A 25677-nucleotide genomic window follows, 5' to 3' on the forward strand; every position below is an offset into this window, starting at 1 on the left:
TGGCAAGTTTTAAATGTGCACGGTTGCTGTTGCGTGAAAATCTCTGTGAAAGTACCGTTGCCTGCAGGAAGCAGGAATCTCGAGCCTTCGTCAAAGTCAAAGTCAAAGTCAAAGTCAACTTTATTGTCAATTTCCAGTTAGTTTACACAGACAGAAAATCGAAATACCGTTTCCCACAATCCCGAGGAATAAAGTGCATTAAATTAAGTTAAAATTAAAAAGGCACAGCAAACAACAATCAATATAAAATATAGTCACTTCAATGAAAAAAAGATGAAGATGAATATATTACAATAAAAAATAATGAACAGTAGTGCAAAGCTTGTCCATAGCAGCATTAAAAAAAAATGTCTGGTGCTGGATGTGCGTGTGTGTGGGGTGTTAAAGTCCAGGTCCAATGGGGGCAGGGGAGGGAGGAGGGAAGGAGGGGAGAGAGTTCAGCATCCTGACAGCCTGGTGGAAAAAACTGTTCTTTAGTCGGGTGGTGCTCGACCTCAGGCTGCGAAACCTTCTCCCTGAAGGCAGGAGGGTGAAGAGGCTGTTGGAGGGGTGGGATGGGGTCACCCACAATGCTCAATGCTTTGCGGGTGAGGCGGGTGGTGTAAAGGACCAGGAGTGTTGGGAGTGAAGCGCCAGTGATCCTCTCAGCAGTGTTCACTATGCGCTGCAGGGTCTTACGGCTGGAGGCTGTGCAGCTTCCGAACCACACAGTGATGCAGCTGCTGAGGAAGCTCTCAATGGCGCCTGCCGGGTCATTTATACCCTGCAATTTTTGCAATGCATATTGAAGAGCCACTATTCCCGTAAAAATTCACAATCTCCCGAAAAGGACTGGCACTAAAGCTCAGAACATTATTAGGTGACATTCCAAAACCACTATTTGTTGGTACGGTAAATCTCACAGATATCGGCCTAAACTTTCAGAATCTGCGTTCATGCTGGGACCTTGAACCTGTGGCTGCAATGTCTCTTCAATCGGCTCATTTTCCATCCATAGATATGTACTGTGTCCTAGAAATTGAATTTCTCAAATAGTTTTTTTTAAGGAGTCAAGAGTGTTTTATTGCCATGTGTCCTGAAACGGAACAATAAAATTCATGCTTTCAGCAGCACAACCGATATGTAAACATAGTACTCTGCAAACACTATAATAAATGACAAAAAAGTTCAGTGTGTGTGTGTGTGTACCACTATATATAATATAGTGTGTGCATATATGTATATATAATAGTGTGAATATATATACACATACACACATATATGTGCATCACTGCTCAGCATCTGATACTTGCATTGTGGAATGTTCCCTTAAGAGTTGACTCAAAGTAATCACACCTGTCGGTTATGCTGACAAAAATACTGGAACCCACAACTAATCAATAGAGATGAGTTTCTACTTCCATCACACCGGCATTCAGATTGCAGCAGTAAATCTGCACACTTAAGTTTTCAAAATAAATCCAGTGTGGAATCGATGTCAGATTCAGCAGATCACCGCTCAGGGAAACCTAACAGTATTGTGGAAAGAAGGAACTGCAGTTGCTGGTTTACACTCAGCCGAGAGCGAAAAACACAAAGTGCTGGAGTAACTCTGCGGGTCAGGCAACATCTCTGGAGAGAAGGAATGGGTGACGTTTCGGGTCGAGACCCTTCTTCAGACTGATGTCAGGGGAGTGGGCCGAACAGAGATAAAATATGGTAGGAGACAGTAAGACTGGTCGGAGAACTGGGAAGGGGGAGGGGATGGAGAGAGAGGGAAAGCAAGGGCTACTTGAAGTTGTGGTAGCGGGTCTGGGTTAAAACGTGGTCGTAGAGTCTGTGGTCGCGAGTCTATACTCGGTGGGTCAGGCAGCATCTCTGGAAAAGAAATGAGGAAGGGTCCCGACCTGAAACGTCACCCATCCGTTTTCTCCAGACTCGCTGAGTTACTCCAACACTTTTGTGTCTATCTTTAACCTAACCACATTGGTCTGTGCGCCTCAGATTCTTAATGGTTACACAACTTTCAACATGACTCTGATCCACAACACTGACAGCATCATTAAAAAGTGGTAAAGCAATTTGCAGCAATATAAATTCATCTGCCAATCATCATACTTCATAATCTAATCCAAACATTCTTATGATCAATAACATCTATGTAACAGTCAACACTTGTACTCAAGTTAAATTATTTCTGTCCAAATTGTTCCAAGTTTTAAAACATTCCTGCCAAACGCATAATCTTGACTTTTCTTTGAATTTACTATTAGCTGGGGATGAGTCCAGCACAATACAACTTGCCAGAGGGATTTGGGAATTAGCAATGAAATCGGAGAGCTGAAAACCTTTTAAGGCAGAGATTGATAGACTCTTGATTAGCACGGGTGTCAGGAGTTATGGAGAGAAGGCAGGAGAATGGGGTTGAGAGGGAAAGATAGGTCAGCCATAATTGAATGGCGGTGCCGACTCGATGGCCTAATTCTGCTCCTATCACTTATGAACTTTTGCCAATAAACACAGAAGCAAAAATGGCTGGGGTTCCAACGTGAAACGTCGCCTGTCCATGTTCTCCACAGATGCTGCCTGATCCACTGAGTTCCTCCAGGACTTTGTGTCTATTTCTAAATTAACAACTATCAGGGCTTCTTTCAATTTAAGATCATAAGGTCATAAGTGATAGGAACAGAATTAGGCCATTCGGCCCATCAAGTCTACTCCTCCATTCAATCATAGCTGATCTATCTCTCCCTCCTAACCCCATTCTCCTGCCTTCTCCCCATAACCTCTGACACCTGTACTAATCATATATTCATGTTGTCTGTAAGCTCACCCTGATTAAAGGCACTAAACATACTACAATGTGATAGCACATCGTATTCTGCCTCTGAAATTCCTTCCATTGACTGCATTATAAATGAACATTTTACGCTCAAATAGAAATTTTACTTTGCCCAACCCCCCCCCCCCCCGAAACTCACAAACCCGGTTGTTTGACTTTTCTCCAGTGAACAGGGATATAAATAGCACTGAGGAAAGTTTCCACAAATTATATGAGTATTGAAAGACATGCCTGCAAACTGTTAATTAATCTTATCGGTGGCGTTCAATATTAATCATGTTAATATAATGAATGAACTCAGAGCATGAGTAGTAAATCAGACGCTCCATCCACTGACACTCTCATGGCAATGGAGGTGCAGGACATGTAGATCTTCCAGACTGAAGTCCAAAAAAGACTAAAGGTGGGACGTACAACAGTACTGCTCAGGAACAGATCCTGTTTGGTTTAGTTTAGTTTATTTGCGTGGGTTTTCCCCCGAGATCTTCGGTTTGTGCCCACACCCCAAAGACGTACAGGTTTGAGGGTTAATTGGCTTGGTATAAATGTAAAAATATCCCTAGTGTGTGTAGGGTAGTGTTAGTGTACAGGGAATCGCTGGTCGGCGTGGTCTCGGTGGGCCAAAGGGGCCCATTTCCCCTCGGTATCTCTAAACTAAACTAAAACTCGTTCACCTATCCACGTATTACAACAATTCCCTGATTCTATTTTCATATATTCCCTTGAAAGGCAGCACATCACTGCATTAATAATCACTGTATCGCTGCATTGATCCTTTTATTGCATTGAATTAGAGGATGAACCTTTAAGAAGGAGACGAGGAGGAATGTCTTTAGTCAGAGGCTGGTGAACCTGTGGAATTCATTGCCACAGACGGCTGTAGAGGCCAAGTCAATGGATATTTTTAAGGCGGAGATTGAAGCATTCTTGATAAGTACGGGTGCCTGGGGATATGGGGAGAAGGCAGGAGAATGGGGTTAGGAGGGAGAGATAGATCAGGCATGATTGAATGGCAGAGTAGACTTGATGGGCCGAATGGCCTAATTCTGCTCCGACAACTTATGGACTTCTTATGTTATGCTATAGACCTATGGCATACTTGCAAGTTTATATAACCTCAGAGAGTTAACTTAAGTTCCCCACAGGAACAAAGATAAATAAATAAATTTCCTTTTTTCATGATTTTTATACAACATTAGTCAACTGCAGCCTGACTTAAAGTGACAATCATTCTCCCATACGTCTGGGAGGTGCTGAGGAGATGCTGGTTTAATGATCTACATTGTAATGTGGTACACAACTGATGGTTTAATTTGGCTGTCAGCTATTCCTCAAAGGCCGTCTGTCCCAGATAGATTGTTCTTATTCTTGTAAGCAATGCTCCCCTTTCCATTTAGCCAGCTGAGATCACTACGCTGTTGAGGTCAAAGAGATACTTAACTCGAGGAGAACAACCTACAAAAAATAAATCACTTTGCTTCCAAGGCTTTTTAAAGCAGAAAATATAAATCCATCGTTTGTTCCCGCCGATAACAGTAATGCACAGAACAATTTTTTAAGTGTTAGATTTGCGGTAGAGTTGCTGCCTTACAGCGCCAGAGACCCGGGTTTAATCCCGACTACGGGTGCTGTCTGAACGGAGTTTGTACGTTCTCCCCGTGAGACTTTCGTTTTCCTCCCATATCACAAAGACATGCGGGTTTGTAGTTGGTTACAGAGAGGCAGCGTGGAAACAAGGCCTTTGGCCCACCGTTTCCGCGCCAACCAGCGAACACACATATGCCAACCAGCACTGCCCTACACCCGAGGGACAATTTTACTGAAGCCCATCAACCTACAAACTCCCCACGTCTTTGGAATGTGGGAGGAAACCCAGAGCACCCGGAGAAAACCCACAGGGAGAATGTACAAATGCCGCACAGCCAGGATCGAACCCGGGTCTCTGGCGCTGCGAGGCAGTAACTCTACTGCGGCACCACCGTGCCGCACCAATTGGCCTCTGTAAGATTGCCCCGAGTGTGTAGGATGAGAGTGAGAGCTAACGTGGAACTAGTGTGAACGGGAGATCGTTGGCCAGCGAGGACGTGGTGGGCCGATGGGCCTGTTTCCAGGCTGTATCTCGAACAACCAAAAAAATGAAACGATTTCAAAGCTGTGATCTTTGAATGAATCGATGTGGATTTCAACGGTATGGAATCCTTTGCCGAGGCTGTAAGCTGAACGCAAGAGTGACTCAGTCGTAAAAGATGCCGTCTGGAGGGCATAATCTTAATGTGTTTCAGCCGAGCACACCCAGGGTGCACCTCACCTCCCAGGTGGAGTGGGGATCAGAAGGATGGATGGGCCCTGCATCGACATTAAGCAGACTCGAGCTTCATGATTCAACTGCGTGCTCAACTTCAAAGCCACTGACGTAAGTACCTGTATGCATCTTCAATTTACACTGTTGATGGTGTCTACATAGAGATGAAAGCCCTTGTACCCCGGAAGACCCAGAAGGTGGGGGGGGGGGGGGGGGGAGAAGCTCATAATAAATCCAGGAATTCCTAAGTGAGATTTTAAGTCAAGATTGCAAGATTAATATAAGCAAAACAAAAATCGATGCATGTGTGGAAACTATAAACCATCAGAGAATCACAGAGTGATACAGCGTGAAAACAGGCCCTTCAGGCCTTTAGCACTTTAACTCCCCTCCCATTCCCAGTCTGACCTTTCTGTCCTGGGCCTCCTCCGTTGTCAGAGTGAGGCCCTGCGCAAATTGGAGGAACAGCACCTCATAATTTGCTTGGGTAGCTTACACCCCAGCGGTACGAACATTGACTTCTCTAACTTCAAATAGCCCTTGCTTTCCCTCTCTCTCCATCCCCTCCCGTTCTCCGACCAGTCTTACTGTCTCCGACTAAATTTTATCTCTGTCCCGCCCACTCCCCTGACATCAGTCTGAAGAAGGGTCTCGACCCGAAACGTCACCCATTCCTTCTCTCCAGAGATGCTGCCTGTCCCGCTGAGTTACTCCAACATTTTGGGTCTACCTTCAGCCCAACTTGCCCATGCAGATCAACATGTCCCATGTACACTTGTCCCACCTGCCTGCGTTTGGCCCATATCCCTCTAAACCTGTCCTATCCATGTACCCATCTGAATGTTTCTTCAACGTTGCAATAGTTCATGCCTCAATTACCTCTTCCAGCAGCTCGTTCCATACACCCACCACCCTTTGTGTGAAAAAGTTGCCGCCCAGGTTTTTATTAAATCTTTCCCCCTCATCTTAAACCTATGTTTCTGGTTCTCAATTCCCCAACTCTGGGAAAAAGACTCTACGCATTCACCCGATCTATTCCATACACCTCTATAAACATAGAAACATCGAAAAATAGGTGCAGGAGTAGGCCATTCGTCCCTTCGAGCCAGCACCGCCAATCAATATGATCATGGATCATCTAAAATCAGTATCCCATTCCTGCTTTTTCCCCATATCCCTTGATTTTGTTAGCACTAAGAGCTAAATCTAACTTTCACTTGATCACTCCTCATACTCGTATGCTCCAAGGAATAGAGTCCTAGGCTGCTCAACCTCTCCCTATAGCCCAGGCACCTTGAGTCCTAGCCTACTCAACCTCTCCCTATAGCCCAGGCACCTTGAGTCCTAGCCTACTCAACCTCTCCCTATAGTCCAGCCCCCTCGAGTCCTAGCCTGCTCAACCTCTCCCTATAGCTCAGCCCCCTCGAGTCCTAGCCTGCTCAACCTCTCCCTATAGCTCAGCCCCCTCGAGTCCTAGCCTGCTCAACCTCTCCCTATAGCTCAGGCCCCTCGAGTCCTAGCCTGCTCAACCTCTCCCTATAGCTCAGGCCCCTCGAGTCCTGGCAACGTCCCTGTAGATCTTTTCTGCACCCTTTCCAGTTTTTGATCGTGGTCGATTAAAACTACCTGTCCGGTTTCCAGACATCTTACTCCAATAACTGTCTAAAACAATTAATTGTGGTTCTGGCAAGACGTCTTCGGCTGAAGTACGCAGCAATCGTTCGGGACAAATATTTATTTCAGCAGGGATATGCTTCAAATCCAAAACACAAGGGTAAGGGGATAAAGAATAGGACTGTCAGCACTTTGGTTCCAGTAAAATATATGGTTGGTTGTACAAGTGGAAGTAGCTTGGACCATAATGAAGGTGTGCTGAGAAACTATACTTCTTCAGAGCGGCACGGTGGCGCAGCGGTGGAGTTGTTGCCTTACAGCGCCAGAGACCCGGGTTCAATCCTGACCGCGGGTGCTGTCTGTACGGAGTTTGTACGTTCTCCCTGTGACCGCGTGGGATTTCTCTGGGCGCTCCAGTTTCCTCCCACACTCCAAAGACGTGCAGGTTTGCAGATTAATTGGCTTTGGTAAAATTGTAAGTCGTCCCTAGAGCGTAGGATAGTGCTAGTAAACAGGGATCGCTGGTCGGCACGGTCTCGGTGGGCTGAAGGGCCTGTTACCGCGCTGTATCTCTAAAGTTTAAAGTTCAAAAGAGACCTCTCATCAAACAGGCAACTGACTTGCTGAATGAAAACTGTGCGGTGATGATGTCGTATCGGCCTTTATGCTAAAATTCACAGCAATGCCTTTCAAGCCCCCGTCTTTAGTAGTTTGTCCCAAGGGAGTATGCACTAAAATAGCAGAAAAGCAAGATCTCAGAGTGTTAACTATTCTGGACCCCACGACTAAACAAATATAAAACAGTTGGAGCAGTATTTGCGCAGGAAGGAACTGCAGGTTTATACTGAAGATAGATACAAAATGGTGGAGTAACTCAGCGGGTCAGGCAGCATCTCTGGACAAGAAGAAAAGGTGACGTTTCGGGTCGGAACCCTTCTTCTGATTTTGGTATGATATTTGTTTTGTGTTACCAGGACAACATCCAATTTGTGGTGCCGTAGAATTGACACCAAGGTAATAAAATATGTGCAAAATAGGTCTCTTTCGTGGCATTTACACAACAGAAAAACGGGCCATGCTTCCCAGCTGGTCTGTGGTTATTTAACCACATCGACACAATCCTCCTTCCCTCCAAACTCATTTATCTACCTTTGTCTTCAATACATCTCCCTCTGTTTTAACCACTTCCTTCTTTAACAGGTTCCACATTTAAAACCAATTCTCTTCAGATCCTTATTGAATGTATTACTGGGTATGTCAGGTTTATAGCTGTTGATTTTAGACTCTCTCTCCCCCAACCTCCCCCACATCTGGAGACATCTGTGTCTTTCAAACCACTACATTATTTTTTTTAAATCCCTGCTTATTTTTAGCCTTCTCCTTCAGGGAAAATTGGTGTAGCTTGTTTGCTTGTCCATGAGAGTTTTGACACGCTATTTAGCTTATTTTAGAGATTGTTTTGAAGTTGAACAGAACAATTTTAGTTTAGTTTAGTTTAGTTTAGAGATACTGCATGGAAGAGAGGCACCTTTGGCCCACCGAGTCCATGCCGAGGAGCATTGGTCACCCGTTCACATTGGTTCTACGTCATGTTACTTTCTCATCCACTCCCTACACGCCAGGAGTAATTTACAGAGGGCCAATTAATCCACAAACCCGCGCGTCTTTCGGATGTGGGAGGAAACCGGAGCATAGAAACATAGAACATAGAAACATAGAAAATAGGTGCAGGAGTAGGCCATTCGGCCCTTCGAGCCTGCACCGCCATTCAATATGATCATGGCTGATCATCCAGCTCAGTAGCCTGTACCTGCCTTCTCTCCATACCCCCTGATCCCTTTAGCAAAAAGGGCCACATCTAACTCCCTCTTAAATATAGCCAATGAACTGGCCTCAACTACCTTCTGTGGCAGAGAATTCCACAGACTCACCACTCTCTGTGTGAAGAAATGTTTTCTCATCTCGGTCCTAAAAGACTTCCCCCTTATCCTTAAGCTGTGACCCCTGGTTCTGGACTCCCCCAACATCGGGAACAATCTTCCCGCATCTAGCCTCTCCAACCCCTTAAGAATTTTATATGTTTCTATAAGATCCCCCCTCAGTCTTCTAAAGTCCAGCGAGTACAAGCCCAGTCTATCCAGTCTTTCCTCATATGAAAGTCCCGCCATCCCAGGGATCAATCTGGTGAACCTTCTCTGTACTCCCTCTAAGGCAAGAACGTCTTTCCTCAGGTTAGGAGACCAAAACTGCACACAATACTCCAGGTGCCCGAAGGAAACCCACGCGACCGTAGGGAGAAGGTGCAAACTCCACATGGACAGCATCTGAGGTCAGGATGGAACCTGGGTCTTCGGCGCAGTGAGGAATCAGCTCGACTAGTTGATTGATGGAAGCTTACGTTGAATAAAACTCTTGTGAGCAACGGTGACAAAGTCTTTCAGTTGCACTTGGACAGTGGATCCTTCCTTGTCAGGTATCGAGTGAACAGTTTTGATTGTGGAGGAGGCAGGGCCAGCCTCTCTGGAAGTGACGGCATGGATGGATCTCTAATGAAGAAGCAAGTGCTAACTCCATAAGTATGACATGCTCATGTTATCTTTACTTTTGCCTTTAGAGACACAGCGCGGAAACAGGCCCTTCGGCCCACTGAGTCCGCACCGACCAGCGATCCCCTTTCACTAATACTATCCTGCACACTCGGGACAATTTACAATTTTACCAAAGCCAATTAACATACAAACCCGTACGTCTCTGAAGTGTGGGAATAAGCCGGAGCACCCGGAGAAAATCCATGTGGTCACGGGGAGAACATACAAACTCCGTACAGACAGCACCCGTAGTCAGGGTCAAACCCTGGTCTCTGGTGGTGTGAGTCAGCAACTCTACCGCTGCGCCACCGTGCCGCCCTTAATCAAGGGCCACGCCTGTGGCAAATGACCCCCTCCTGATAGCTAATTCCACAATTGACATCAAGCATGTGTTGGAATCCGACTGGTGTCAGTTAAAATTGCCCAATAGTTTCCAACTCTAAGAGGAGAGCAGACAAGATGTGTAGGAAAGAACTGCAGATGCTGGTTTAAATCGAAGGGAGACACAAAATGCTGGAGTCTGAACAAGGGTCTCGACCCAAAACGTCACCCATTCCTTCTCTCCAGAGATGCTGCTTGGCCCCGTGAGTTACTCCAGCATTTTGTGTCTGTCTTCTAAGAGGTGAGCCATTGAATGGTTCTCAGTGACAGCCTAATGTGTGCACAGAGTTCGTAATTAGTTTTTAGATCAAATTCCATCTCACAGCACACAAAATCTCGCACCGCCCGATGGAATTCTTATATCACTTTCTTTCAGGGGGTTGGGTGGTCTATGAGTGTCCACACACAGGAAAAACAACCCCAGACCCCACGAGCTCATGAAAGCATCCGAGACTTCCCTGTCTGCTCCACCCGGAGGATAACAAGGTTTCAATATATTCACAACACCGATTTCAAATCTTCAAAATGATCGCCTCCCTTTCCAAAAATAACATTCTACATACTTCTCCAAATGCTTCACACATGCTCTTCTTGGCTTCTATTCAACGCAAGCACATTTTGCCCTAAACAGCAGCACAGCGTCTGCGTTTGAGTAATTGAAATATTCATTTTCTACAAAGCAGTCACAGAGTAAGTTTTGCAAGTGACTGTTTTTTGCATCATCTTATTACATGGTCTTCTCTTACAGTTGGAGCTAACAGATCCTGTGTTGATGCCAAAAGCAAACTAGAGGAACTGCACCTCATATTTCGCTTGGGCAGCTTACAACCCACCAGTATGATTCAGCCCATTCTAACTTCAAGTAACCCTGGCATCCCCTCTCTTTCCGTCTCACCCCCACCCAAGTGGTTGTACTAGGTTCAAAGTGGTCTTGTTGAGTCTCATTGTCTGTATAACTCGTTATCACCACAGCTAACAATGGCCTATTTCCTTTATCATCGTTACTACTTTTGCATATCATTCATTTGTCTGTATCTCCCTATATCACCATCCATAGCTCTCGTTTCCCTTTCCCCTGACTCTCAGTCTGAAGAAGGGTCTCGACCCAAAACGTCACCCATTCCTTTTGTCCGGAGATGCTGCCTGACCCGCTGAGTTACAGCTTTTTGTGTCTGATTCCGTGTTGTACTTTAATGAAGAGCAGAGATGTTTTTTGTGATGTCCTAGGTACTATTTAGCCATCGGTCCACATCATTCAGACATGTAACAGATTTAAATCACACGTGTGTGTGTGTGCATGTGTGTGCCTGGGAGTTTGCTGTGTGTGAATTGGCTGCGCATGTTTCCGACATTTCAATGTCACACATCAAACACCACTCAATTGCTCAATTGGAAGGGGCTCGGACAATTAACCACTTCAGAACAATGGAACACGGAACAGTACAGCACAGCAACAGGCCCTTCAGCTCGCAACGTCCGTACCGAACACGATGCAATCTGTGTTAATAAAATATGTAAGGCCAGCAGCATAATCAAGGACAAGTCTCACCCTGGCCACTCCCTCTTCCCCCTTCTCCCATCAGGCAAGAGGTACAGAAGTTTGAAAACGCACACCTCCAAATTCAGGGACAGCTTCTTCCCAGCTGTTATCAGGCAACTGAACCATCCTATCACCAACTAGACCGTGGTCCTGATCTCCCATCTACCTCATAGGAGACCCTCAGACTATCTTTAATCGGACTTTATCTTGCACTAAACGTTATTCCATTCATCCTGTATCTGTACACTGTGGGCGGCTCGATTGTCAAGTCAAGTCAAGTCAATTTCATTTGTATAGCACATTTTAAAACAACCCACGTTGACCAAAGTGCTGCACATCTGATTAGAAAAAAAAAAAAAGAAACATACAGTGGCAGGCAGCCAAACACAACGGCGCGGCCATCTTGAACAAAATGTTTAACAAAAGCAGAATGGTGTCCCGCGGCCGCGCCGCACCGGGCGCTGTTCAGTCCCGCGGCCGAGCCGATTGTAATCATGTCTAGTCTTTCCGCTGGCTGGTTAGCACGCAATGAAAAAAAGCTATTCATTGTACCTCAGTTCACGTGAAAATAAACTAAATTAAATTAAACTAAACTAAATTAAACTAAACCATACAATAGAAATGCATTTCTTTCAAAGCTTCAGAAAGACAAATAGGTTACAATCTTGTAAAATTAAAAAAACACAATTTTTAATATAAAAAACTCTGGAGGTTATCAGCAAAACTGCTCAGTGCTGTACCTTAATCTTCACATTACAAAGAGTTAAAGCAAAAAGTTACGGAACTTTAAACTTTTTATTTTTCTATAGGTCGTATTAGTAGATGTTATTATAAGGCAACAGCTTCTGGGAATGGAATATTATTGAGTTCAAACCCTCTTTTCCTCCAAAACACACATTTATTTTATTCCATTGTACAAAAGTGTTTAGAAAGAAAACACAGACTAAGCAATCATATTCACAGGAAGTTAAACTCCCAAAGTTATACACACCTTGCTTCACAGGAAGCTCAATTCACAGATATTCATTTTAGTGGAACGAATCACAGTTGAATTTTAATTTTTGAGCAAACTTGCTGACCGTATCAATGAACTTCAACTTGACCTTCCTTCAAGCCAGAATGGTAAGGCACAGAATCAGGCTCTTCGGCCCACTCTGTCCACGCTGCCTGTTGTACCAACATACAACGATCCTGCACTGGGTCCACTGATTCTGCTTTGGAGATTTAAGTACTTGTGAAGATGCCTTGTAAACGTTATGAGAATCTCCACCTTCACCGTCTCTTCAGGCGTGACATCCCAGACTCCGACCTGTTTGAAACACCTCTTCCTCTCAGATGCCCTTGACATCTCCGACCTCTCACCTCAAACCTGTGCCCTCTTGCCTTTGACCTTACCACAAAGCAAAAAAAAATATTTTTACTATCTTCCATTGACTGCATCTACACCTCGCGCTGCCTTGGAAAGGCCGCCAGCATAATCAAGCCCCAGTCTCACCCCCTCTTCTCCCTTCTCCCATCGGGCAAAAGGTACAGACGTTTGAAAACACACACCTCCAGATTCAGGGAATGTTTCTTCCCAGCTGTTATCAGGCCACTGAACCATCCTCTCATCAGCTAAAGTGCAATCCTGACCTCCCATCTACCTCATTGGAGACATGTGAACAATCTTTAATCAGACTTCACCAGACATCAATGTTATATCTTGCACTAAATGTGGTGTCATTTATCCTTTATCTGTGCACTGTGGACTGACTGCATGATTGTATTCATATATAGACTTTCTGCTAACTAGTAGCACGCAAACAAAAGCTTTTCACTGTACCTTGGTAAACGTGACAATAATAGACTAAACCACGGCGCCTTACATGGTTCGATCCCAACTACGGGTGCTGTCTGTACGGAGTTTGTACGTTCTCCCCGTGACCGCGTGGGTTTTCTCCGAGATCTTCGCTTTCCTCCCACACTCCAAAGACGTGCAGGTGTGTCGGTAAACTGGCTTGTTACAATTGTAAATTGTCCTTAGTGTGTGCAGGGTAGTGTTAATGTACGGGGATCGCTGGTCGGTGTGGACTCGGTGGGCCGAAGGGCCTATTTCCACGATGTATCTCCGAACTAAACTAAACTAAAAAGAAGATTCTTTGTTTCTTTTCTCTTGCGGAATAAAACCGCACTTTCAGAAATCACAGAAATGAAACCTCATATTCCCTTGTAGTCGTTGTTGTCTCTCATTGATTGGTGATCAAGAGGCATCGTTCTGCTTTCCATTAGAAGAGGAATTTCAGCTGACAAAACCAGTGGCTTTGCAGGCTTCAATTCAAACTCCCGCTGTGCCGATCACAGGGAATATTTGGATGAAGTTGCTGTTTGCACAAGTAAGGGCATGCTTTTGCATTGTTAAACTAGACAATATCTTCCTCATTTAACCTCTATCTTTCTGCAAAGCAATCCACTGCCAGTCATGGACCCAAACAGATCAAGGACATAGACAGAGGCCAACAATGCAAAGTGGAAGTCATCTAAAAGAAATTTTAATGATCAAACAAACAGGATAATAAGCGTCTTATGGGGGAAAAAAACCTGCAGATGCTGGTTTAAATCGAAGGTAGCTACAAAATGCTGGAGTAACTCAGCGGGTCAGGTAGCATCTCTAGAGAGAAGGAATGGGTGACGTTAATGGTCGAGACCCTTAAACGTCACCCATATCTTCTCTCCCGCGATGCTGCCTGTCCCGCTGAGTTACTCCAGTATTTTGTGTCTACCTTTAAGCATCTTATGGATTTGCATTCAGCTCAAAGCTTTGCTATTAACAGTGGTATAAACAGTTTGAACAATCCAGAATCATTAAAAAGACTATGGAAACTAAAGACCAAATTTCCCTGTTCAACATTATGTGGTAAAGAATTCATCTTTATGTTTGATGTTAAGCCTGGCAGATTCTAAGTATTCCTATCGATAATAAAATGGGCAGAATGCAATGGTCATGAACAAGGAAAGCATTAGAGTGCTGTTGTTAAACTGGTGAAGCATGGATAAACACTGCTGGACGCTGAAGGGATTTTTATTCAGCTACTAGATTCATAGAGCTGGATAGAACAGAAACAGGCCCTTCGGCCCACTAAATCCATGTTAGCTTTTTTGCCTTTTATAGACTTAAGACTTTAGAGATACAGCACAGAAACAGGCCCAGCAAGTCCACGCTGGCCAGCGATTACCAGTACACTAGCACTATCCTACACACTCCAAAGACGTACAGCTTTGTAGATTAATTGGCTTCTGTAAAATTGTAAATTGTCTCTAGTGTATAGGATAATGTTAGTGTACAGGCTGATCGCTGGCCGGCATGGCCTGTTTGCGTGCTGTATCTCTAAAGTCTAAAGATAAAACACCAGAAATTTAGTTTAGAGATACAGCACGGAAACAGGCCCTTCGGCCCTCCGACCAGTGATTCCCGCACACTAATGCTATCCTATACACACCAGGGACAATTTACACTTATACCAAGCCAATTAACCTACAAACCCGTACGTCTTTGGAGTGTGGGAGGAAACCAAAGATCTCAGAGAAAACCCATGCGGTCACGGGGAGAACATACAAACTCCGTACAGACAGCACCCGTAGTCAGGATCGAACCCGGGTCTCTGACGCTACAAGCGCTGTATGGCAGCAACTCTACCGCTGCGCCACCGTGCCACCTGCAGTGGAGAACACTGTGATTTGAACCTGTTCATTCATCATTCAGTTCAGTTCAGTTTAGTTTATTGTCACATGTACAGTGAATAGCTTTTGTTGCATGCTAACCAACATAGGATGACTGGCCGTGTGTGAGCTGTATTAGCAAGAATTGAAAAATTATTCTGACATTATTTAGTAACAGGAAGCTACAAAAATACTTGGAGGATTCAGACTAGTTCATAATTTGCTGTGAATTTTTACCTCAAAATAATCTGTCATTTAATTTGGGTATTAAGTAGTTAAATTCAATTGTTATATTTTAAATAACAGTGTAAGGTTATCCGAGCCAAATACCTTTCCGTTACATTTATACAAACCGTAGCAAAGTTTCCCCATCACTGACTCCAGACCTGTTCTTTTTAAATCCTAAGATAGACACAAAACGTTGGAGTAACTCAGTGGGACAGGCGGCATCTCTGGAGAGAAGGAATGGTTGATGTTTCGGGTCAAGACCCTTCTTCAGACCCTTTATTCTCGACCCGAAACTCTTCCATTAGTGGCAGAGTCCAGAACGAGAGGTCATAGCCTCAGAATTAAAGGACATTCTTTTAGGAAGGAGTTGAGTACAGGAGCAAAGAGGTCCTTCTGCAGTTGTACAGGACCCTGGTGAGACCACACCTATTGAGGGAGTGCAGCATAGGTTCACGAGGTTAATTCTCGGGATGGCGGGACTGTCATATGATGAAAGAATGGAGTGACTGGGCTTGTATTCACTGGAATTTAGAAGGATGAAAGGGAATCTTATAGAAACATATAAAATTATTAAGGCATTGGACACACTAGATGCAGGAAACATGTTCCCGATGTTGGGGGAGTCCAGAACTAGGGGCCAGTTTAAGAATAAGGGTTAGGCCATTTAGAACTGAGATGAGGCAAAACTTTTTCACACAGAGAGTTGTGAATTTGTGGAATTCTCTGCCTCAGAAGGCAGTGGGAGGCCGATTCACTGAATGCATTCAAAAGAGAATTAGATAGAGCTCTTAGGGCTAGCAAAATCAAGGAGTATGGGGAGAAGGCAGGAACGGGGTACTGATTGTGGATGATCAGCCATGATCACATTGAATGGCGGTGCTGGCTCAAAGGGCCGAATGGCCTACTCCTGCACCTATTGTCCATGTATCTATGTATGTACATTTCTTTAGTCAGAGGGTGGTGAATTTGGGAAATGCTTTGCCGCAGAAGGCTGTGGAGGCCAAGTCAGTGGATATTTTTAAGGCAGAGATAGATATATTTTTGATTAGTACAGGTGTCAGAGGTTATGGGGAGAAAGCAGGAGAATGGGGTTAGGAAGGAGAGAGACAGATCAGCCATGATTGAATGGCGGAGTAGACTTGATTTGCCGAATGGCCTAATTTAATTCTAGTCCTATGACCTTATGAAACATCACTCATTCCTTTTACCCAGAGATGCTGCCTGTCCTGCTGAGTTACTCCAGCATTTTGTGTCCATCTTCGGTTTAAACCAGCATCTGCTGTTCCTTCCTACACTTTTTAAATCCTAATTAGGATTAGTTATGGGATCTTCAGCGTAGGCCCGGTAATTGGGATAAAGTCCATGGATAGAACTGAGGTGACAGGGCTGACTAGTGCCAATGCTTTACTCTCTGCCAACACCGCACACCAGCCAGAAATGTGAATGGGAAACTCTTCCAAGTAGAAAGGGCTGGCAGTTCTGATTGCTCTGTATTTGCTGTGGAGTCCACTGATGCTAATCTCACCACTGAAAACAACACGGTGAAAATAAATGGGGCATTATATCACTTTGGCTCCGCAAACACTACAGTACAAGTGCATGGCAAGTACTAAAGAGCTCCTCACTGCTCCATTTTCTCAAATGTCTAACTTAACTCCTTTGTGACTGCTTGCACAGAGCCGATTGACATATTAATTATTACCTGTAACATCGAAGCACCGATGATAGTTCAATGGCACTTTTATTGTCACATGTATAAACGCAGAGTGAAATTATTTTCTTACATATAGTTAGGGTTGCCAACTGTCCCGTATTAGTTGGGACATCCTGTATTTTGGGCTAAATTGGTTTGTCCCGTACGGGACCACCCTTGCCCCGTATTAGGCCCAGGGGACGCTGTAGGCCCAGACGCTGTAGGCCTCGACACTGTAGGCCCCGATGCTGTAGGCCCCGATAGTTTAGGTCCCGACAGTTTAGGTTTCCGACATTTTAGCTCCGGACACTCTAGGTCCGGAAGCCCGGGCGCCGCCTAACGGTGGTTGCCTAGCAACCCGCCTCCCGGCCCGGGCGGCCACCATTGGTGGAGCTGGAGCACGTGGCTGCGGGCTGGGTGAGGTCACATGGGGCGCAGGGCGGAGACGTCACCTTGTCCCGTATTTGGGAGTGAGATAGTTAGCACCCTTACATATAGTCCAGTATAGTAATGCCATACCTAAACACATCCTCGATTGGCAAAGTATGCGGAAATAGTCCACTGATCTCGCGTGGAAGAGTTGTGGCGCTATTGTCAGAGTGCAGTCCACACTCTAGTCTCGGTGTTATGGGCGGTGCCCAATCCAGGCGAGCCCCAGGCTGCTGCGAGGCCTCCAGCCGCTGCCTTCCCTTGGACGTGCGGATCGGCTAACGAACCCACATCCCTCTCCTCGCCCGTCCACCCTTGTTCCCCGTGGCCAACCTCAAGGGCGCGGTGGGCCTTGGGTGGCCAACTGTCCCGTATAAGCCGGGACATCCCCTATTTTGGGCTAAATTGGTTTGTTCCGTACGGGACCGCCCTCGTTCCGTATTTGACTGCTACTACTCGGCTCGAGGGGACTGTAGGGTCGGAGTGCCGCCCGGCCCCGCCTCTCCCGTCCCGATGTCATGCAGCAGCAGCGCCTCGCCCGCGGCAGCCCCGTCGGTCAGCCGACCAACGACCCATAGAGCCGTTGGGCCGAAGGGCCTGTTACCGGGCTGTGTGTCTCTAAACTAAACTAAACACCAGTCCCTCCCCATCCTCCCACCACCACCAGCACTTCCCGCAAACTCAATTATGTGTATTGTTTCCTGTCAGTCTCTGGCCAATTATAGTAACGCGCCACATTTTTACCACGTTGAAAATATCATCCTCTAAATTGCCATCTTTAATTATTAAACAGACCTCCCTTTGACGACTCTCTGGCAAGTCTGCCAATGGAAGGCCGGCGTTCGTCATTAACTTTTGTTTTCAATCCCAGAGACAAAATCTCATTAAATTAAAGATTAATTCTCATTGATCTTAAAGGAAAATAGCACCACGGCGTCGAGCCAGACCCTGGATAGTTGGTAAGCATTGAGTCGGTGCTGCATTAAGTACTGATAGCCCAGGGGCCTTGAGAGATAATAGCTGGACTTAGCCGTAAGAGGAGATCGTTAAGTGAGACTTCCATGCGGGCTGCCAGCATCTTGGCCAGCATCTTTAATATTTCCTCCCGGCCTTAATTAGCACATTAGCGGCTGGACGGAAAATATGTTTGAAAGATTTCTGCAGAGAATGGGTGATCGTCCTTTGAAGATCCAACGAGTGCCCTGATAAAAGTGGTGGCCGCTACGAAACTAATTACACTTGCTTTGAGATTCCGCTGCTAACATCGTCACAGAGCACACTGCCTTCTTTGATCACAAAACTCTGGGAACACTGTACCGTTCTCGGGATAGGAATTGTATGGAAAATAGAACGACTACAGAGAGAACATTTCTTCACATTCTTACAGGGATTTTTTTTTCGTGGAAGAGGCTAAATATCGCCACGTCGACCGATCGGTATGTTTGCAGAACAAACTATTTTGAAGCACAAATAGACAATAGGTGCAGGAGTAGGCCACTCGGCCCTTCGAGCCAGCACCGCCATTCAATGTGATCATGGCTGATCATTCTCAATCAGTACCCCGTTCCTGCCCTCTCCCCATACCCCCTGACTCCGCTATCCTTAAGAGCTCTATCTAACTCTCTCTCGAATGCATTCAGAGAATTGGCCTCCACTGCCTTCTGAGGCAGATAATTCCACAGATTCACAACTCTCTGACTGAAAAAGCTTTTCCTCATCTCCGTACTAAATGGCCTGCCCCTTATTCTTAAACTGTGGCCCCTTGTTCTGGACTCCCCCAACATTGGGAACATGTTTCCTGCCTCTAACGTGTCCAACCCCTTAATAATCTTATACGTTTCGATAAGATCCCCTCTCATCCTTCTAGATTACAGTGTATACAAGCCTAGTCGCTCCAGTCTTTCAACATATGACAGTCCCAAATCTTAGTGGCACGTTCTTCTTTCTACAGTCAACTACAACAGTCAAAAAGTGGCAACTGGTGCTTCAGAGTTCCGTGGTTGACGCTTTGTGGCAAATTTTGCCAGATCCGTAGAACTATCCAGGGTGGACAATGAGGAAGGAAAGCAGCCCCCACCGATATGAACATTTTTCACGTCATTAATTTTAAAAAATGACTTGGGATTTCTATGAACCAATAAAAGAATATCATCAATCCAAGATGAAACAGAAATCACTGCATTGTCAAAGAAGTCCATTTTCAAGGGTCCCGACCTGAAACGTCACCTAAACATTTTAGAGTCACAGAATCACACAGCGTGGTAACAGGCCCTTCGGCCCAACTCGCTCATATACGAGTCCCACCTGCCCAGGTTTGGTCCATACCCCACTAAAATAATTCCTATCCATGTACCTATCCAAATGTCTTTTAATGTTTTGATAACTTGCAGATGATGTTCAATACCTTTTACAGAATATTACCTGGAAGAAGTATTTCATAAACCAGTAAATCACCTGTGTAAAAAAAAACTTTTAGCACTTCACAACCTGGCTTAGGGAAAAACTGACACAGCTTCAGGTTAAATGGTCATGTACAAAACCTTTTCACTTAAACAATGTCGCTCCAAACTGCACTCTCAGTCTGCGCTCCTGGTTGCTATTAAATCTTTCTCCTCTCACCTTAAACCTATGTCCTCTGGTTCTTCATTCACCTGAAGAAGGTGAGTAAAATTCACCCTGTCTATTCCCCTCATGATTTTAGACAGAAGATAAGACACAAAAAGCTGGAGTAACTCAGCAGGACAGGCAGCATCTCTGGAGAGAAGGAATGGGTGACGTTTCGGGTCGAGACCCTTAGAGCCGAAATGTCACCCATTTTTTCTCTCCAGATATGCCACCTGCCCACTGAGTTACTCCAGCTTTTTGTGTCTGTCTTCGGTTTAAACCAGCATCTGCAGTTCCTTCCTATACATGATTTTATACACTTTTATCACCCCTCAGACTCCTGCACTCCAAGAAATAAAGTCCTAGCCTGCCCAAGCTCCCTGTAGGAGGAGCACGCGGAACTGCAGATGTTGGTTTAGCAAAAAAAAGGACACAAAGTGCTGGAGTAACTCAGCGGACCAGGCAGCATCTCTGCTGAAGATGAATAGGCGATGTTACGGGTCGGGACCTTTCTTCAGACTGGAAAACTAGTTGTCAGACAATAGACAATAGGTGCAGGAGGAGGCCATTCGGCCCATCGAGCAAGCACCGCCATTCACTGTGATCATGGCTGATCATTCTCAATCAGTACCCCGTTCCTGCCTTCTCCCCATACCCCCTGACTCCGCTATCCTTAAGAGCTCTATCTAGCTCTCTCTTGAATGCATTCAGAGAATTGGCCTCCACTGCCTTCTGAGGCAGAGAATTCCACAGTTGAGTGAGGGAGATGCAGCAAGAGAAGCAAAGTGTCTTCGGGGGAACATTGGTGGCAGCATTTGGAGACCTAGAGGGGCGGCAGAGATGGTGCTGGAGTGAAGCCAGGGAGGAGAGAGAGGAGAGCGGGGCGGATGAGTGAGAGCAGACGTGATCTGGGCTGCCCACTGTGTGGGCAGGAGGCAAAGGGAAGCCAAGAGGCAGCCGTGATGGAGCCCGTGGCCAAGGGCAGCAGCAGGGGACAGCAGAGGTGGAGCAGAAGGCTATCGGGAGGCAGGCTGAGAGCTGGGACGGTGGCGGAAGGCGGTGAGGGAGGCCAGACGGCCGCAGCGCTGGTGGTCACGGCGTCGCACAAAGGCCAGATGGAAGCAGGGAAAAGTTGCCGGGGGATTATAACCAGCTGAGGGCAGCAACAGTGTCTTGTGCAGGAAGGAACTGCAGATGCTGGTTTAAACCGGAGATAGACACAAAAAGCTGGAGTAACTCAGCGGGCCAGGCAGCATCTCTGGAGGGAAGGAATGGGTGACGTTTTGGGTAGAGACCCTTCTTCAGCCAACAGCGTCCTGATTAGTGCGGGTGTCAGAGGCTATGGGGAGAAGGCAGGAGAATGGGGTTAGGAGGGAGAGATAGATCAGCCACGATTGAATGGCGAAGACTAGATGGGCAGAATGGCCTAATTCTGCTCCTATCACTCATGATCTTATGATCTTAACAGTGACCCTTGTGTAGGAAGGAACTGCAGATACTGGTTTACACCGAAGATAAGTGCTACTTTCATACTTGGCATTGCAAATGAACGGCAAGATCTTACCAGTCCAGAAGAGCCAAATAACAAGGATAACCATTAGAGGTTGTGAGATTGAAAATAAGTGATGTTGTTAGGCTTTCCTTCTCTCTGCAGTATTCTGAATCTGTTCTCAGTAGCTCGTGTGTAGGTAGGAACTGCAGATCCTACACCAAAGATGGACACAAAATATTGGAGTGACTCAGCGGGTCAGGCAACATCTCTGGACAGAAGGATTGGGTGACGTTTCAGGTCAAGACCCTTCTTCAGATTGAGACCCTTGCTTTCCCTCTCTCTCCATCCCTCCCCCGACCAGCTTCACTGTCCTTCTGATTAATTTTATTGATTGTCACCTTTCTCTCAGCCAACAATGAACCATTCTACATTTCCTCGATCATCGTCTGCTTTGATCTGTGTTCTCACACCTTACCCCTCCCTATCTCTAGACTCCCTCTCCCCTGACTCTCAGTCTGAAGAGAGGTCTCGGCCCAGGGACAATTCGCAGAAGCCAATTGAGTTGCAACCCGCACGTCTTTGGAGTGTGGGAGGAAACAGGAGCACCCAGGCCAAAAACCCACGCGGTCACAGGGAGAACGGGCAAACTCCACACGGGCAGCAACCCGGGATCAGGATGGAACCCGGGTCTCTGGCGCTGTGAGGCAGCGGCTCTACCATCTGTGTCTTTGTGGCACCCATATCTGGCTTGTTCTGATGAATTGTGCAAGATAATCAGTCTGAGCCAGTGTGTTCAATGTCCTCCTCATTAACGGTAATCATGCCGAACAACGTGTGGAATAGATAAACTAATTCATAATTTATTTGTTGTTGTTTTCCCCTCAGTTGGTTGCCTCCATAATTTGGATAAAATATTGATTTATACGTGTGTTTCCCATCTCACGTCGACTAAGTCATTCGTTTTTGTGTTCGACACAAACCTTTGGCCAGGTCTCAGTGCTGTTTGAGATGTCGTCATGGCAACTAAAACAAGTTGGTAGCAACAAAAACATGGTCCAGTAAGCAAAATTGCACAGTGTTATAAAGGATGAAGCCTGTCCCAGCTTGGCATGGGCTCAGTTGGCCTATCTTACTGCGTAAAACATATTGAGTTTCTGTACTTCTACCAAGGGAGAATATGAGTTGGGTTAGAAATTCATTCACACAGCTCTGCACAAAATATAGAGCCCTGCACAGAGTGGATGTGGAGAGGATGTTTCCACTAGTGGGCGAGTCTAGGACCACAGGCCACAGCCTCAGAATTAAAGGAAGTGCCTTTAGAAAGGAGATGAGGAGGAATCTCTTTAGCCAGAGGGTGGTGAATCTGTAGAATTCATTGCCACAGAAGGCTGTGGAGGCCAAGTCATTGGATATTTTTAAGGCGGAGATTGACAGATTCTTGATTAGTACGGGTGTCAGGGGCTATGGGGAGAAGGCAGGAGAATGGGGTTGAGAAGGAATGATAGATCAGCCATGATTGAAAGGAGGAATAGACTTGATGGGCCGAATGGCCTAATTTTGTTCCTATAACTTAAGAAACTGCTATTGAGGATTGGCTTAACCTTGCATAGAACATTTATTTGCATGCTTATCTATCTATTTCTATTTCAAAGATTAGAGGGCATAACGTTAAGGTAAAAGGGGGCAAAGGAGATGCATGGGGCAAGTAGAGGGTGGTGGGTGTCTGGAACACACTGCTAGACGTGGTGGGGGCAGATACAATAGTGGTGTTTAAGAGGCTTTTAGGTAGACCCATGGATATGCAGGGAATGGAGTGATATGGATCATGTACCCAGAGGGATGAAATTAGATTGGCTTGCCATCATGTTCAGCTGAGACATTGTGGGCTGAAGGGCCTGTTCCTGTGCTGAACTGTTCTAAGTTCTATGAATAAGGTCTTTTGAACATAGAAGTGGGGACGGCAGCGGTGGAGTTGCTGCCTTATAGCGCCAGAGACCCGGGTTCGATCCTGACTACGGGCGCTGTATGTACGGACATTGTACGTTCTCTCTGTGACCTGTTCGGGTTTTCTCTGGGAAGCTCCAATTTCCTCCCGCACTCCGAAGACGTACAGGTGTCATTGGTATCATTGTAAATTGTCCCTAGTGTGCGTGGGGTAGTGTTAATGTGCGGGGATCGCTGGTTGGCACGAACTCAGTGGGCCGAAGGGCCTGTTTCCGCGCTGTATCTCCAAACAAAACTAAACTAAACCTTTTCTTAATCACGATACAATAAACCCTCGGCATAATGGCTAATGGGGGCGGAAGGGGGAGATGAAGTCCATTATTGACGATTGTCCGCTATAACCAAGTGTTGGTTTCATGTGGCCATTTCATGTGTAGAGCCCCAACAATAACATGGAGGCTGAGTAAGAATTGCACTGACAGAGGTTCCTTTCTTCAGCTGAAACATTAAACCAAAGTCTTACCTGCCCTGAGCTACAAATCTCCAAGATCTAAACACAGCGATACAGGCGCGGCAAGGAACCTGTGTGGGCAAAACGGGAGCTCCCGGAGAAAGTCTACGCAGGTCACGGGGAGAATGTACAAACTCCACACACATAGCCCCCTTAGTCAGGATCGAACCCGGTCTCTGGCGCTGTAAGGCAGCAACTCTACCACCGTGCCGCCCTTATCGTTGGGTCTCTGCACATGAAACGCCACTTAGTTAAAGTGGACAATCAGCAATAACAGACACCATTCCCCCTTCTACCCTGTGATCCATTGTATCAATGGGTTCATTGTATCAATGGGTTCATTGTATCTCGATTAAGGGAAAGTCTTTGCTTAATAGGCAGGTGTGAAGTCACTTCAAAATCCGATCTTTAAATGCAAATGATTTGAGAAAACGAGTTTAGCGAGTGATTGTCAATCTTGGTCGTATCACAACACACTTCATGTCTTAACCATTTGCAAGCAAAATATCAAATGAATACTTTCCTTCCAGCAAATTCTAGATGTCAGATTAAGTTTTGTTAAGCCGTTTGAATGACATTAGCTGAAATTAGTTAATTTAATAAAACATTGCCTGATTGGATTTCAGAACAGAGAGATCAGTGAGACTGATGTTTACTGGCCCACCTTATCACATGAGAAAATCTTGCATGTCTTCCAGCAGTTTTTTCTCCTGTACACGTAAATCAACCCCGATTATCCACTGGCCATTTGAAAGGAAACCATATAATTACAGCGCGATCCCCTCTGACAGGAAGCAGCTGATATGGAACTATTTACCACCCACTAATATTTTGATGCTATCATCGTGGAACTATAGATAGACACAAAAAAGCTGGAGTAACTCAGCGGGTCAGATAGCATCTCTGGAGAAAAGGGAATAGGTGACGTTTCGGGTCGAGACCCTTCTTCACCCATTCCTTCTCTGCAGAGATGCTGCCTGGCCCCGCTGAGTTACTCCAGCTTTTCGAGCCTCTCTTCGGGTTTAAACCAGCATTTGCAGTTCCTTCCTACACATCTTGGAACCATATACCTGCATAGCTTCACTGTGAAGCTGCTAACCTACTGAAAAGAGATGAGCGGGGCAAGGTTCTTTACAGAGAGGGTGGTGGTGCCTGGAACGCACTGCCAAATCACTCCAGACCAAATCAGTTCAGTTCACTGTCACGTGTACCGAGGTACAGTGAAATGTTTTAGCAGCTTGCGAAGCCAGTCGGCGGAAAGACGATGCATGATTACAATCGAGCCATTTACAGTGTACAGATCAGTAAAGTCAGTAAAGGTAGACAAAGAAAAATGAAGCTTGCAAATTTCTTTGGGAATAACACCGAGATCATTTTAGAAAATGTGTCACACACACACACACACACACACACACGCACACACACACACACGCACACACAGAGTGGCTTGTGCAGTGAATCAGCGTGGATCTGAGTCTGAGGAGCTACACAGTTCTTCCAGAGCTGACCCAGAAATTAGGTCCAGATGGCTCAGCATCCAGATTAAAATCAACTGTTTCCATTGATCATTTGCCAATAAACGTTCAGGCTCAATTGCGATAGAAGCAGACTGAGAGCGGAACGAGGAATGGTGACACAGTAATAGACACAAAACGCAGGAGTAACTCAGCGGGACGGGCAGCATCTCTGGAGAGAAGGAACGGGTGACGCTTCGGGATGTGGGAGGAAACCGGAGCACCCTGAGGAAACCCACAAGGTCACGGAGAGAACATGCAAACTCCACACAGGCAGCACCTGAGGTTAGGATCGAACTTGGGTCTCTGGCGCTGTGAGG

At 45.8% G+C, this 25677-nt stretch overlaps 1 protein-coding gene and 1 long non-coding RNA gene across 2 annotated transcripts in view; one reads left to right on the plus strand and one right to left on the minus strand.

The window, feature by feature from the left end:
* The window catches only part of LOC144603883 (uncharacterized), a 148863-nt gene that overhangs the window by 72257 nt on the left and 50929 nt on the right, over positions 1–25677 (plus strand). The gene's annotated exons all lie outside the window — the stretch shown is intronic.
* The window catches only part of LOC144603882 (heparan sulfate glucosamine 3-O-sulfotransferase 6-like), a 110656-nt gene that overhangs the window by 29808 nt on the left and 55171 nt on the right, over positions 1–25677 (minus strand). The window lies entirely within an intron of this gene.

Source organism: Rhinoraja longicauda, chromosome 21, assembly GCF_053455715.1.
Source record: "Rhinoraja longicauda isolate Sanriku21f chromosome 21, sRhiLon1.1, whole genome shotgun sequence".
Classification (NCBI taxonomy): Eukaryota; Metazoa; Chordata; class Chondrichthyes; order Rajiformes; family Arhynchobatidae; genus Rhinoraja; species Rhinoraja longicauda.